A 15,852-nucleotide genomic window follows, 5' to 3' on the forward strand; every position below is an offset into this window, starting at 1 on the left:
AAACAAAAAAAAATAAAAATAAAAATGACCTGCTACACAGAAAATAATGCATAATAAACATTGTATCAATACATGCGGCAATAAAGATATTTAAAATATTATTAAAATAAAAATTACAATAAAAAAATAAAATGACATGGACAGTAACAAAAATAATACATATTCACATTACAACAGGGGTGTCACCAAATAAGTTTCTGTAATAATCCAAAAATGTGATGCTTTTTTTGGTATTAACGAGATTTAGAGAGGAAAGGGTTGAATTGAAATCAATCAATATTAAAAGGGGGGTGATGCTCTAAAAAAAATTTCCCCATTAAAATAAAAAAAAAAACCAAAACATAATTTAGACATGTGTTACATTATCATCATAATAGCCAATTATATCTTTGAGAAAAAAAAAATTATGTTACAATTGATAAAAACACGACGACTTAAATCATACCAACAATTCATAGTGATATTACATGGAAAAAACAAGTATTGCGTCACTGGAAAATGACATTCACCCATAATTTCACACCACATGTCTCCACCCTGTGGAATAATAGAGCCATTACAATTAACAGGAAGACTATTTAAACAAGAGTGGTATGAGAAAAATGTCTTACATGTTACTGATTTGTTGGATGAACATGGCCATTTCATACAACTTGATTCATTTATTGAGAAATTCAAATTTATATTAAATTTAATTTGCCCCTACAGAGAATATAGCGACATTTGTAAAGCCATTCCACTTCCCATATTACATATGATACAAAATATTCTTAATCATTCAAATGTATTTAGTGGGGTAGAATATTGGTGAAGTATGCATTGGGGATAGAAGATGCAACAACAAACTGTAAACTATTTTCTGATTTTTAAACACCATCAAAAGTAAGATTAACTAACCACAGACTATATACAAAGATCTTTATATAGGCTCACAGTCTATGGGTGCAACTCTTTGCAGATTGCTCCAAATTTGTGTGATTATGACGACTACACGTTAGGTGGCCTACAGTGTTTTGTTGTCCTCATTATAAACAGGCAGTCCCAGCACAATTACTTCAGCATGAAGTGGTGCAAATACTCATGAAAATTGGTTGAGCTAATAGTTTTGCCATTTCCAATACCAATCTGATACTATAGTTGATTATCACAGGAAGCCACTCAATCGCATCTACCCTGACGTAAAAACAAAGATTAATTGGCTATAGAGCATAAATGGATTAGTATTTGATTTGATTCATCACAGTTACCTTGTCATTTTTTACTAAGGAAAAGAAAAAATCCAATTATTGTGCCTTGATGACATTGACTGCCATTCACTTTCTGGGACTCAGATTGGGTTACAAAATAGGATTTTTAATTATTTTTTACATAGTTTGAATTTAGGAATTGAATACAAAGTTGCCTGCCCAATTCATTTTAGTATTCTTTGATTTTATGATAGTTGTCCTTCACCTTTTCATTTTAATGTAAGTGTACAAACAAACAGAAGAGGGCAGCACTGCTCTGTTAAACACACATCACAGTCATAGCACAGAATATCCTCTGAAGACTGCAGCAGCACTCTTGACTTCAAAATCAGCTCCATCAAGATTTCTCCTTATGCAATCCAGTTTGTGAAGGCAATAAAAAAAGGGAATCTATATTTGCTTTATATGAAGATTGTATCTCCACCCTCAGCCTAATGTGCTTCCTCTTTCTTAACATTTTGTAATCTTTCATTTCTATTTGTCCTTCATGTCATTGGGATTCAATTTTATTGGGTTTCATGTATTTTTGTGAAAGCCGATGTACTTCTAGATGTCATCTATTTATAGTGAAATTGCCTTTATCAACATTTCCACCAGCTGGGAGCAGCCTGTGGTGATGAGGATTGATTCCTGGCTTCATGCCAAAGCCAACCCTATTAGATGTATCTTCAGCAGATGGCAGGCTATTGGCTCTAAAGAGCTGATATTCACACACAGCCTGAGACTCTGCAGCAACGCGCTGCCACAGACAGCACAGAGAAAGTTATGAATGAACAAGCATGTAGATGATTTTGTGTAGAGTTAAAGATTTAGTGGGTCTGTCTGAAATTTGGTGCTTTGAATTTGTCAAGTCATGTTGCACGCTGTACTCACAGTAAGCCGTGGAGCCGTACACTAACCTCATTTACCAACACAGAGTCCCTCTGTGCTGATCTGACCCACAGCAATTTCACCTTGGAGCATAATGGAGCAGCCGTGCTGGAGCTGCTTATATTTCTTTACTCCTGTTATTCATGTGCTCTGTCATACACCTCTCAAAGCAAAGAGGAGGCTGCAGCAGGTTAATACTGGCCGAGAGTATGTTTGTATTCATTTCTTATTCTTTGAGAGGGTGAAAGAAAGACAGAAAGAATGAAAGAAACCTTGGGGTAATACTCATGTAATCAACGTGCTGTCAGTGATTGAAGAGGGGAGGAACGGCTTATTGCTGCCTGCGGGATACAGACTGAATTTACTGTATCTGTGGCTCAAATCAGACTTAGTGCTATATAATTTTGCCACTGCACCAAGACACTTTTATTATTACTCTTTGGCTGGGAAGCGGCTTTCACTCCCAAATGCATGAAACCTGGTCTGCAGTCAGGCTGCAATGAGTAAAAAAAAAGAACAGAAAGCCTTCACAGGTTTGTATCTCCACATTTGTTATCACTGTAAAGTTACAAGTTTATTTCGTTTTTATGGCACTTTAAAAAGCAAAACTGATTTTGTAAAAAAAAGTGCTTAACAAAGACAGACATACGGTATGTGTGTATAAGTGTAGAGACATGCAATTGCAGATGAGTGAAACAAGACTTTAAAAAAGAACAGTAATAAAAAGAAAACCATGAAATCACATAAAAAAAAAAAATTAAAAAAAACCCAGGTAAAAAACAATTAAAAGCCAGGGAATAATAATAATAATAAAATGTGTCTTAAGGTGCATCTTAAAGTATCAACAGACGCAGCCTGTCCAGTGGCCTCTGGCATATTCCAGAGCCTGTGGGCCGCTATAGATGCTGTACTATAACAACCAGAGAGAATGGAAACCCAAACTCTTCTTCATCCTCCACTTCCTCAAGACTATTTTCGATTCATTTATAAATAAAGCAAAATGAAAGTATTGGCCATGTGAAGCTGCAGGATAATACAAGATAATGACAACTGCTATGATGATTTTATAAATTTACAATAGTTCAAAACAAAGGATTAAGTTGTTTTCACTGGGCTGCGACCAACAACAAACCTGTGAATTGTGGCTTCACAAAACCAAAGACATGATCATTAACTGTAGAGGATCATCAGCACCCTACCCAAAACTTACATATATTGAGGGGAATGTAATTGACTGGTGAAAAATCAAAAATGTTGGGTATGGTGTTTGACAGTAAGCTGAGCTTCCAACCAGATGTATTTGCAATTTCTAAAAAAAGTCCAACAACGTCTGCATTTCTTGAGAAAAAGGAACTCTTTTAGTGCGTTCGGTACAGTGACGTCTCTGTTTATAGAAGTTTCACTGAGTCTGTTCTGCCTTTCTGTATTGTGTTAGTTTGAAAACCTGAATCTGGCTAATCAACACAAGTCTGTCAATGTGGCCAGAAAAGTTATTGAGGTGAGTCAGCTGCAGTTGAAGCAGGTCCTGAGGAAGACCCAGGCTGTACTGAACTGTCCTGATCAGTCCCTGCAGAGGGAGTTTGAGCCCATACATCAGACTGTGGACAAAGAGTTCCTGCTCAGAGGACAAAAAAAAAAGTCTCATTTGTTTGCACATGTATTAGTTGAATTTGCATGTGATCTCAGCACCTAACGTGTTCAGCATTTATGTTTCTTGCATTGTCATCATTTGAGGTTAGCTTGAGTTTGTACTGTTTGTCCTTATTTGTGTAGATTGTTGCATGCGTTTATGTTTTTTAATGATTATGATGATGATGATGAAGACCTGGCTGCAACCAGGTACAGTTTCTGAAAAGTGTTTAGTAAACAGCGTCACTGAAAATAAAATCATACATAAATCCAGATAACACAGTCAGATGATGGTAATATATTAGTGTGTGTTTAGGAGGACATATAGTGGACAGTTGCACAAAATAGTAGCATTGCCTATTAATATATAGGAACACACCTCCTGTCAAAAGACTAACTAAGTTCTCCTCCACACATCTCTCCAGTGAGACCATCAGGCGTGAAACAGAGACCTCACTTCTCTGGGGGACGGACTTATCATCCACTTCAACTCTGGCTGCCAGAACCTCACAGAGAGGGTTAGATCAGGTGTGTGGGGAGTCTACAAATCCTTCTGGTTTCATTTTGATGTTCACTGTGGATATGAGCATCACTGTCTTAAGTTATGGTAGCATCATGCAGAAAATGTATGTACTATATTTTCTAATATTCCCTGAATGTTAAATGCAGAAACAATCATCAAATTTGCCAAAACCGTTTCAATTCCAGTAAATTTAAGTGTTGGCAACAACCAGTATGTGTGGAAGACTTTCAGCAAAACAGCTGCTTAGATGCTAGAAATGAGCTAAAAGATGACTCTGTGACTGTTTTTATTACTCTCCAAAGCTCAGGGCTTCAGGTTTTAGGCCTCTTCCCATCATTGTGTGTCGATCTGGGATACAAGCAAAACCAACTCTGCAGGTCAAGAAGAGGGGCAGATTCTGTTGAGTCACAGGAGTGCTGTCTGATGAGGAGCTCAGCAGTGCTGTAAGGTGTCAGTTTACTCGCCATGAAACACACAAAAAAAAAATTCCTGTGAAAACTGTTGCGTAATATTGTCTGTGGCTCTGGAGGAGTTTTGGCAAATCTGAGAAAATAACACCATGTCATGGTGATGTCATCAGGGCTATCTCGTCTTGGTTTGCAAATTCGTAACAGAAAACCTGAGTTAGGAACCTGCAGCGTAAAGCAGGACATGGGTGTTTTACCAGGCAGGAAAGGTCTAATGTGAAGGTGCCGTAGGTGATGCATTATGGGAAATGCAGGATCCAGTGTTGTTGGAGTTTAGCCCATATGAAATACTACATACTACTTCTGGATATCACTGCATTTTCTGGTTTGATTTTGACAATTTAGTTTTAATCTAGCTCAAAAAGAAAATAAATATTTATATATATGTTTATTTTCTCATAATAACGTTTGTGATTGATTTCCCTACAGATCAGGCTATGACTTTTAGATCACTATTATTTGCCTTATGTTGTTTGGAAAAAGTTCATTGGCATTTAGCTCAACAAGGTTTCCTATGAAGCTGACTTTGTGGTTGTGATCTAGTTTCTTCAAAGTGAAACCTCCTCTTTTTCTGGTGTGGTGTTCCCAAAACAGAAGTGAGGAGGAAATTAATTCAGATCTTTTGTCTTTAAATTGAGGGTTAACAGAGTAAATGGATGCTAAACTGAGACATCAGTTCTGTTATCTGGCTGCAGCCCAGTTGCTTATTCAACAGACGGGAATTAAAGCAGTGATATGTTTGCCACTTCTCAATATGAGGTTACACAACAACTGAATTTAGACCCGGCTTTAGTTGAAAAGCAAGGACAAATATGGCAGAATGGGCAACTAATGGAAGAGAAATGATGGCATGAAATGAGCGGCCCTCGGGTCATTTTGTGGACTAATTCTATGCCCATCTGGCATATGCTCATTTGAGCTAAAACCCCCTCAGCTGTGGAAACAGATAAAACTGAGTCTGCAGTGAAAATCATTGATGAGTGCTAATTCTGTTTTTGCTGTGTTTATGCAATTAAACGCCTCATGTCACTTTGGGATTATTATCAGAACAGCATAGTCGCATGAAAAGTTAGGCGTCAGTTATCTTTAATGCATTCATGCAGTTTGCTTTTATCTCCTGTATCAGTGTTGTTAAATGACTGTGATGCATGAGACATGACTTACAGGCCTTTTCATTAAACTGTGTGGATTAAAGTGAATATTTTGCAGTAGAGGAAAAGGTTGCTACAGATATCAGCATTGTCCTCACACCAGCTGACACGTTAACTTGAAGCACACTCCATAGATGACCTGTCACAGACTATTAAAATAACACCCTGTCTTTTCACTACTTGCTGGGACTGTGCTTCAAGAGGTAGAAAATCCATCTGCCCACCTGGAAAAAAAAGCAACCTGTCAGGCCAGGAAATAAATCCCTCTGGCACAGGCTCCTCGCCTCCTCCCCTCCCGACTCGTGCTCTCTCCCCAGCCTCTGTGGAGCCGTCAGCCTGCTTGCCTTTCTGTCTGAGAAGAGGCTTTGTTCTGGGTGACAGAGCTGGGTGTCAGAGATAGAGGATCTCGTTAGACAGTCAGAGGGAGAGGGATGGTGGCTCTCTTTCCACTCTCCGAGTATGGATGGCTCAGGGAGCAGGGATGAGGGGGCTGTAAAATGGATGACAGAGTGAAGGAGAGCTGCACTGGGAGCAACAACTGTCCTCGACTGTCAGCATACAAAATACCTCTAAAAGGAGGGTTTGCTCTATAATGCGAGATCCACACACGCATTGGCAGAATGACAAGTGCTGTTACAAGACGATTTGGGAGGTCAGGATGTCTCTGCTACAAGAGCAGAGGACAACCTGTCCCGGGGCTCCTCTAGGGACATTCAAACACCCGCAACTAAATAACCAGTGTACTTCACTGTTTCACAACAACAGTCATCTGATGTTTCCTCCATCTCCATCTCTCCTCCTGTGCATGCTGAGACTCCCCTCTGCTGTCCTCAGAGTAGGTCAGAGAAGAGAGACGGTGCTGTCTCCCCAGGTGTCAAACAGGTAATTACTGGAACTCTGTCCTCACAGTTTCTCTGCACTGTGAGACGGGCCACTGTCCTGGACACTGTCACAGTGAGATGATAAACTTTCCTCTGTTGGCTATCCCAAAGGGCATGAAATAAATTATTGTGCTTTTAAAAACCCTAGCAGTTAACTTGTTTCTTTACTCATGTTATTGTGGATCCCTATTTGTTGTTAATATTACCACACCTGTTACTCTGGGGGTCAATATTTAAATATTGAATAATCTGCATTTGCTTAGGCTCCACATTGTAAATGAAAGTGTTACTGTGTTACATTGCCTCTACACCCCACCTATTAAAATACCTCAAAACCAAACATATGACATACAAACAATTAATAGTAAAAGCATTGTTGTTTTAGTATTACCATGTTTATATATTTGTATGGACTCTGTGTTTTCTGCAATTTTATTGGTTGTTTTTTTTATTAAAAGCCTATCTGTAACATGAGGCCATCTTTTATATCTATATCTAATCTGTCTATATATGTTTATTTATAAGAAAACCGTTTTTGTATACAAAACATACTATACTATGATAGATTGCCTTGTAGTGATCTACAGTTTCTCCCTTATATTAAAGATAGACCTCATACTGTGTTCACTTCACTTTGCAAGCTGAATCACTGAAATGCAAACTTCTTAAGAAAAAAAGTTTTGTTAAGGCAAAATTTTACACGACGAGACAATTACTGCACCACTGAGTTTTCTGAGTCGCTCATGTGTCCCTGACCTTTAGCTTATAATACATCATTGTCTGCCAGGTAGTAGAGGCAGAGAACTCAAGTGGGGCTTGAGAGTACTCTACTGGCTACAGCATACAGTACATCCAACACAGCATTGACAATAAGGTTTTTTATTTAAGCTGTTCGCTCACCGCCCCCACTCCTCTGCTCAGCTCCTTTGTGAGCTCTGCAGCAAAGCACTGCAAATACTTGCTGCTACCACTCGTGAGTCTCATCTGGGATTTCCTAAAGAAGCTGTCCGGCAGTCTGTCATGTCCACGAGCTTGACGAAAACTTCATGGAGGAATATGCCTGACTGAGGTTACATCTTACAGACAGTCCATAAAATGCAGGCATATATAAACCAGGGGGATCATAGATAATTAATTTTACTGAAGGTAGAGTGGATGCATTTTCCTCATGACACCTTGCCTTAAGCCTAGAGAGACTGGACATGATTTATTCAACCCATGCTCTAAGCTGTCTTTCCTCTTTTTCATTGTCACAAGGGCCTAAAGGGAGCCATTTCACAGAGAAACACCTTTTATGAATGACTGAACAAACACAATAATTTGTGTTTGTTTTCGGGGCACTAAGAGAGATGGGCATCTTTTTGTATCAGATCTTATTCTTAGTGATAGGCATGATGTGTTCACCCTTGTCTTATTTGCTTGTTTGTCAGTTGCCTCTCTCCCTCAGGCCTGGTTTCACACATACCCGATCAGGTCCCGCAGGCCGGTCACCTGATCGAGGGCCACAGTCGGGCCAACAGATGAGTAGATGATCTGTCGGAAAGACAGGAGACAGAAATAATTAGGTCTCTGTTGAGAGGCACCCATTACCGAGGACCTCCCTCAGGTGCTACTTGCTGTTTCACTTATTATTTCACTTCCACACTGGCCTGTGTCGTTCAGAGAAGGGGATGTGCAAGGAGCCAGCTCTGTCAAATCTACCAATTCCTGCACTAACAGGCATATTTTACAGCACACAGCGATGAGTCAGCGTCTGTGGGCGGCTCATTATTTTCTTCACCCACCACGGGATGACAGGCTGGTGACTTTGTTTGGTTTCTTTGGTAATGTACAGGGGGAGTACAAAATAAAATTATAGCTCCTTATAACACGATTAAATACAACACAATACTAGCAGATGACAGTGTTTGCTTATGTGTGCTCCCCTGAAAGTGCTCGCCTTCAGCGGTTTTGTAACTTGTTTATGAGACTTTGCAAATGCAGGCTGATGATTTTGTGGCAGGGAAAACTAATCACACTGTCTGAGTGGAAGGGCTCTCACAGCCCCAGTTTGGATTGCTTTTTTAATGTGCCTTTCTGCAGCCAATTGCCACTACACACACACACACACACACACACACACACACACACACACACACACAAACAAAAATACAAAATCACAGTGGCTTGTCATAATGTCTGCGTCAAATACCTGCTGTCTTAAAAGTCACAAATCAATCATCCATTTTATCATTATGCTTTATGGAGTTTGTTGTTCCTCTTAGAGTATATTGCCAATCAACTGGTCAGTGACACCTTAAAGCTACAGTTGGTACTATTATGAAAAATAACTTTTTCATGTCTGCTTAAACTGTCACTGTATTCACACAGCACTAAGTGAGACCAATAATTTGTGGGAAAAAAACTCCCCTGCCCACTCTATTGCCATGATGCACTTCTACTGGATGTGAACAAAAACAACCAAATAGAGCCAAGGAGTCTTGAATGCAGCTGTCAATCATGTCAATCACTGCACATAAAATGCAGCCAAACTGTCAAAGTAGACAGCGCTGATCAAATATGTATCAAGATTCTGTTACTGTATTTCCTATTTCTCGCCTCAGATGGTGTCAGAAACATATTTTAGTGTACTGTATAGCTGTAAAATGAGAAAGTTGGCCTGGCTGGTGGGTGATGCTTGGCACTTTGGTCAACTGTTTCAAAGATGGCGGGGTCACAAACTTTCTCACTTCACAGTAAAACAGTACACTACAATAATGTTCCTAAAAAAACATTTTAGGTGAAAAAAAGGCAATGCAGTAACAGAATCGTGATTCATATTTGATCAGCACTTTCTCATTTGACAGTTTGAACACAGTTCACTCGCGGTAATTGACATGATAACTGCTTCAGAGACTCCCTGGCTCTGATTGGTTGTTGGTGCAGGGGACATGTCCCTCTCTATATTTAGAACGTGTATTTCTACTGCCCTGTAAAAGCATGAAATAATAAGGACTTTTATTTTGGAAAAATTAAAGAAATTGACATCAGAAATTGATGCAAAAAAATCAAATTTCACCAGAATGTAAGAAAGTCGAGAATTTTCTGTTGGTGGACCCAAAACCCCTAGTTTCATATGTGTCCCCTCCAATGCTAAAAAACAAGCCTATGCACTCGCTTGTGCCGCCAGAAGCAGTTGGAAACGGAGGAGGGACATGTTTGTTTTTTTTTTACATTTGTCTCATGTGCTTCTTTCACAATGTAGTGAGAGTTTCAGCAAAAATTCTTTTCATAAAAGTTGCCAGTTAAAACTTTAAGTGAACTGTATAATGCGGATAATATGAAATGTACAGCAGCAAGGGAATGTGATATGTGAATTCAAATCACATTGAGCTGAGCCAAGCTGTTGGCACGTCGTTGTTGGTTCGTCCACTACTTTGGTCCAGACTGAAACATCTCAACATCTATTGGATGGACTACCACAACATGTTACCAAGAGGATTTATTTATTTTGGGCAACCCCCCCCGGATTTGTCTAGTGCCTTGGTTTATGACAAAATGACGAACTGACTAATTTTTGGAGGCACAATTGAGGCACAATTCAGTTGTGACGCTGTGATTACACGCAGAAATCCCGTGATCATGAGCCTGGGTCACTTGGAGGATTAGAGTTATTAATTGACTTTTTCAGTGTCATAGGATCTGTTCTGATCACTCTAACAGGATTTAGATGGTTAAAAGCAGTGCAGATGATCTCATAAGACCACAGATCCAGAGCCATATTGGATTATCATAGCTGCATTACAATTTATGACATTTCTGCTTTATACCCTATTAGTTCAATTTCCCTCATGTTAAAGCTAGTTTTATAACAAATGCTTTGATGCACAATATGTCTGCTCAGTAAAATCCAATATACTGGTATTTTGGTACAAACACATTTCTGGGCAGATTTTCCAAACAGATTGCAGGACGTCTCTGCTTTTGTTTGATGCCTGCTTTCAATTTATTCATACAGCGATGAGACAAAATACTTAACATACAGTGCTTGTTAAAGAAATGGGAGGGAAGATGTAAGGCTTCTGTTATATTTTCCACAGAGCAAAGGTGCAGTTAAAAGAATACTTCATCCATAACATGACAGCTTGTTTATTAATTAGTCATGCCATGAAGTATTCCTGTAATAAATTAACAACTTATTACTTATTATCAACTCTCACATTTTTAGTCAAAAAAGAAGAGTTGGGCAGTAATGCCATTCAGTCACTGTTTGACAAGTGAAAAGAGTGATGAGAGAAAGGAAAATAGAAAGGGAGAACAAACATTTGCATTTTAAGAGACTGGCTTCATAAACAGTTGCAAAACATTTGCAAAAAAAAAACCAAACAGTTTTACAATCTTATTTTTTTTAATTATTATAACACTATTTTCCATATTTGTTGTAGCTGTGGGCTCAACCTTTTGCACTTTATTTTCCCTCAAGCTTTTTTTAAGGTCCATCAGTGTTCACTAATACAGACTGACCTGTCAGTTGTCAGTTGGCATCATTTCTACTTCAAAGTTGTATCCTCCTTTGAAAGCCAAGAGGTCAAAGGTCAGTGAGGTAAAGCAGCTATTTTCTAACTTCAAGCTCATAAGTTCTCCCCAAAGTGTTTTCTCCTCAGCTACTCCTGTGTCACATGACCTCTGCTCCTGATGGAGAGTTCACAGGCAGTTGATCTCTGTCAGCTTCTTGTAGCTCAGAAATTTCTAGTTTGTCACATTGATATTAACGGCAAGACACGAAATGTGGAAACCTGTTAGTTTCATATTGCAGGCAGCGATATGCATGTGGAGTTCTGTTTATTAATAGAAGTGAAGTTGAAGATCTGTGCTGCCTGCAGGGACTTTTTTTATTTTTATGTGGGATGAAAATCTTATTTTTGTTATATTGTGGGAAAATAACATCAGGGATGATGATGTAGTCCGGCTGTCTCAAATATAAATGAGAGGCAGATGGATCTCTGGATGAACTCTTCTCCTCCCACTGTGGTCTGTATGGATATCTGTCTGTTAATGTAAAGATTTAACATGGAGCCGTGTTGGCCCATCTGTGCAAACAGCTATCTCTAATCCTCCTGAGTGTGTATGTGTGCATATGTGTGTGCAAGCACACATATGTCAGTGTATTCGTGTGTCCTCTTCTGTCTCTCTTTTGCCCCATCCTCCCTATGTATACAAAATCACATAGAAAAGACAAATAAACTTTCATGACTGGTGCCTCTCTTGATCTCAGCTTAGTTTTCTTAAAGTATTTAGTTTCCTCCTTCCTGATTTGTGTAGAAGTATAGGACAGAAAGGATCATAGGATTTCTCGCATCTAAAATAATAATTTAAAGAAAAACAATCTACTGCACAGCTTCGACTGGGTGCGGGAGGTCACGTATTGCTAAATGTATGACAAAGGCAAAAAAAAAAAGGAGATAAATTTGCTGGTGTGTCTGTGGCTGCAGGAGGACAGAGCTCCACAAGGTGACTCCCTGCACACAGCTGAAACTATACACGTTTTGGTGCACTGGCCAAGTGTCAGGGGGTATGGCCAAAACTCGGCCAGGTTTGGCACTTATTGTATATATAAAGCAATGTAAAATGATTAATAATTAGGTCATTATGGGTTAAGGTCAGCATTATTGCACCTCACCATAAGACTCGTAATTTTTGATTTTTAATTTGGAGCAGACCTCAAATTTTACATGAACTTCAGCAAACCTATTGAGGACTTAAAAATAAATCAAAAATAAAAATAAAATATAATAAACAAACAAATAAATAAATAACAGTTCAAATGGAGGAAATCTTAAATGTTTTAAGCCTATGTAATATGAGACAAGCATCCCATTTAATTGTCCTAAAATTTCTACTAAAATGCCAACATTTTACATGGTATCCTAATATCAGGGACACCCTGAACAAGATTAAACTAAAATGCCACTAAACTGTTGGAGGAAAAACTTCATATAAAATCACATTATTATCAATTATAGGCTACTATTTGAGCTCGGTCAACCTTTCCCAGTACAGTGCGATATAATTTAGAGTGTAGAGTGAAACTCTATCGTCATTAACATTTTAGCTGAATTTCATTGTGCTCCTCAGCAAACAGTTTACTAGTTACCTTAAGCCCTACTTGACATTTTGGCATTAACATTTCACTCAAAGAACCTGCTTTGTTAATGATACTCAAAATCCAAATTACTCCAAGAAGGAGCAGTATTTGATCATAATTCTAGCTAAATGTTACATTCATAAAATCTTTTTAAAGAAAATAGCAGATCTAGATACATCTCTTAAAACAATATCAAACTTAAAAATGGATCAGAAAAAAAACTAACCACAAATATTAATTTATGTAAATCTTACAACTTTCTTATACAACTAATTAGGTAAACTCGTGTGTGTTCATACTTGTTGGGTTTTATTTTATTTTTTCCTGTCTGATTTGTACTTGTCTCATTTTTGTATTGAGCACTGAATGTGCTGTCGTCAAAACTATAAGTAAAACAGTTTTTTTTTTTTTAGAAAAAAAATGTACCTGTGTGGTACCGTAATAGCAAAAATAGACACGCATTGAAATTCAAGCTTTTTGTTTAAAGCGTCGGCGCGCTCCACCGCGCGACCATGTTTTTCCTTGCATGAGAAAATGGCGTGAGAGCATGTCAGCACATGAGAGTTGGCAGCCCTGCCTGGCATGGGTTAAAAAATACCTAAATGAATTACTGATTTAATGCTTGCGCCTGGTGAGCACGCTAAGTTACCCAAATCCAACCTAAGATGTTTGGTCACTAACAGGTGCGCGCTGTGTCTGGCTAACATGCTAAAATGTTACGTGAGCAGCGTTTACCTGCAGTCAGGTGTGTGCAGGTGTGTGAGGCCTTTGTGCTGAGATGTCTGAGACTGTTGACTTCTGATGTGACTGCAGAGCCTCATTCAGATGAAAATGTTTGGACACTTTGAGGAGCGCAGTGGGACAGAGTGGACTTTTTTCTAAATGGACAAAAACAAACATGTTGAACGTGGAGCAGCAGGCTGTGGAGGACTTCACCTGGTGAGCTGTTCAGACAGGTAAGTGCAACAAACTCTCTGATGGTTGTTTGTTATAACTTATCTCCGGCAACAGCCAACATTAGTTGCTGACTGTGTATGTGTTTGTGTGTAGGTTATTTTCAATATGTGGGCTTGTTGCTTCAGCCTCTGTGGAGTTCATATTGCTGCTACACCTCTGAGTTGTCTGCTGCTTTGCTGATGTTTTATTCTAATGCTGATATAAGAAGTGTGTTTGCCTGATATTGCTTGTTGCACCCACCGTGGTGTCATATTTGTTGAGAAAATGTCTGAGTTTTTTTAACTGGTTGTATAGTTAATAATTGGTTGTGTGCACAGACTGCGATTGGCCTTTTATAGAAATGTTTTGTTGGCTGATTGTTGGTTTTGACACAACAGCTCTGTGGAGAGATGTGAATGCATGACGTGTTAATGCACCTTGTGTTTCTAACTTTAACAGGCCTATGATATAACATCATTTTCACATACTTTAGTTTATTTACCCTCCCTCCACCCTCTTATACCTTTAAGAATGTAAAGCAGCAGTTTACTCAGTCCGTTTTAAATGACCTACTTTTAACCTTTAACTGAGTACAATTTTAAACAAGTGATTTTACTTTTGTTTGAGTATTTATTTATTTTTTATAACTGGACTTGTACTTGAGTGAAATATTTTAGTAGCTGACTCTTCCAATCCCTGATAACAAACCAAATCTGCCTCTCCTCATTTTTAGGATTTAAGGACAATTCTAGAATTTTAGGACATCTTTAGGACTCAAGGACATTCGTAGGATTTGAGGATATTTCTCTGATTTTAGGATTTCAGGACACTGGGGGCTTAGCTGGATCCTCCACTGGCACTTTTTTGATAACCAAGCTCTATATTTTGATGCTATTTTATGCACTCTTGCACCTTATGCATACTATAAGTATGAAAACAATTTCCAGTTTGAATGATTTTTATTTTCACTGTGAATTAGAAAATAATTTTAAGGCCACTCGTCACCCTTTTGGGGACCAGATTTGGCCTGCGGGACATATGTTGAGTATCGCTGATCTAATGGCTTTAATAGGCAGTAGGGCCTGTATTTATCACAGCTTCTGTAACATACTAGAAATATGTTATTAGGTCGAAATGGCAGAGTCATATGACTGAAGACAGAGACAGCACTGCTGTTGAGCAGTCGGAGGTTTTAACTGTATTTATCTTTAAAAAAAAACTGTATCACAAAACATAAAATCGTGATACTCAAGTGTATGGATATTTTCTTACACCCCTACTTTGTTGTGGCCATGTCTGCTACCTAGCAGGAAATGTTTGCTGTTAGGTCACTATTTGTTTGCTTGTTTGTTGTCTGTTCATGAAAACACGTTTGTTTTGTTTTTGTAGTTCCTATTTGGTACAAGTCTACAAACTATGTAGTAGTCCTGCAATCTTGAGGTGAGCAAGAACATAATGTGTTGGGCCACAAAGTATATGTTTAACAACAAGCGGAGGGCCGTTTTAAATCGTTCTGAGGGCCACGACTGGTCCCAGGGCCAGACTTTGGACATCCCTGTCATACAGTCTATGGTTTTAGCACGTTAACATTTGCTATTTAGAAATAGTCCGATTGCCAGTGGCTTTCTGAGTCACCAAAGCTTTAGAGCAAAAGCTGTAAAGGTTGACTTTTTCCCACACAATATCAAACTGCCAGCCTGTTTCAAAGGCGCTCTTGTCACATTCAGAGGAAATCAATAATTCTGTGGTCAGTAGTTAAAACTGGCATCCGGTGATTGACTGGCCTATTGAACGTGCAGCTGTGTTGGTGACAGGCTCTAATTAGCCACAGAGGTAGTCAGTCCAACGTGAGTGCAATAACACATATTCAAATTAATCCTGACATTTGTTTATGCTTGATAGGTGTAACAGAAAGGTGGTGAAGGGTTCAGCGCATCAGGGAATTCAAATATTGTCAATCACACACACACACACACACACACACGCGCACACGCACAAAAAGACTTGTGTGTGACTCAGAAACT

Source organism: Plectropomus leopardus, chromosome 6 (assembly GCF_008729295.1).
Source record: "Plectropomus leopardus isolate mb chromosome 6, YSFRI_Pleo_2.0, whole genome shotgun sequence".
Classification (NCBI taxonomy): domain Eukaryota; kingdom Metazoa; phylum Chordata; class Actinopteri; order Perciformes; family Serranidae; genus Plectropomus; species Plectropomus leopardus.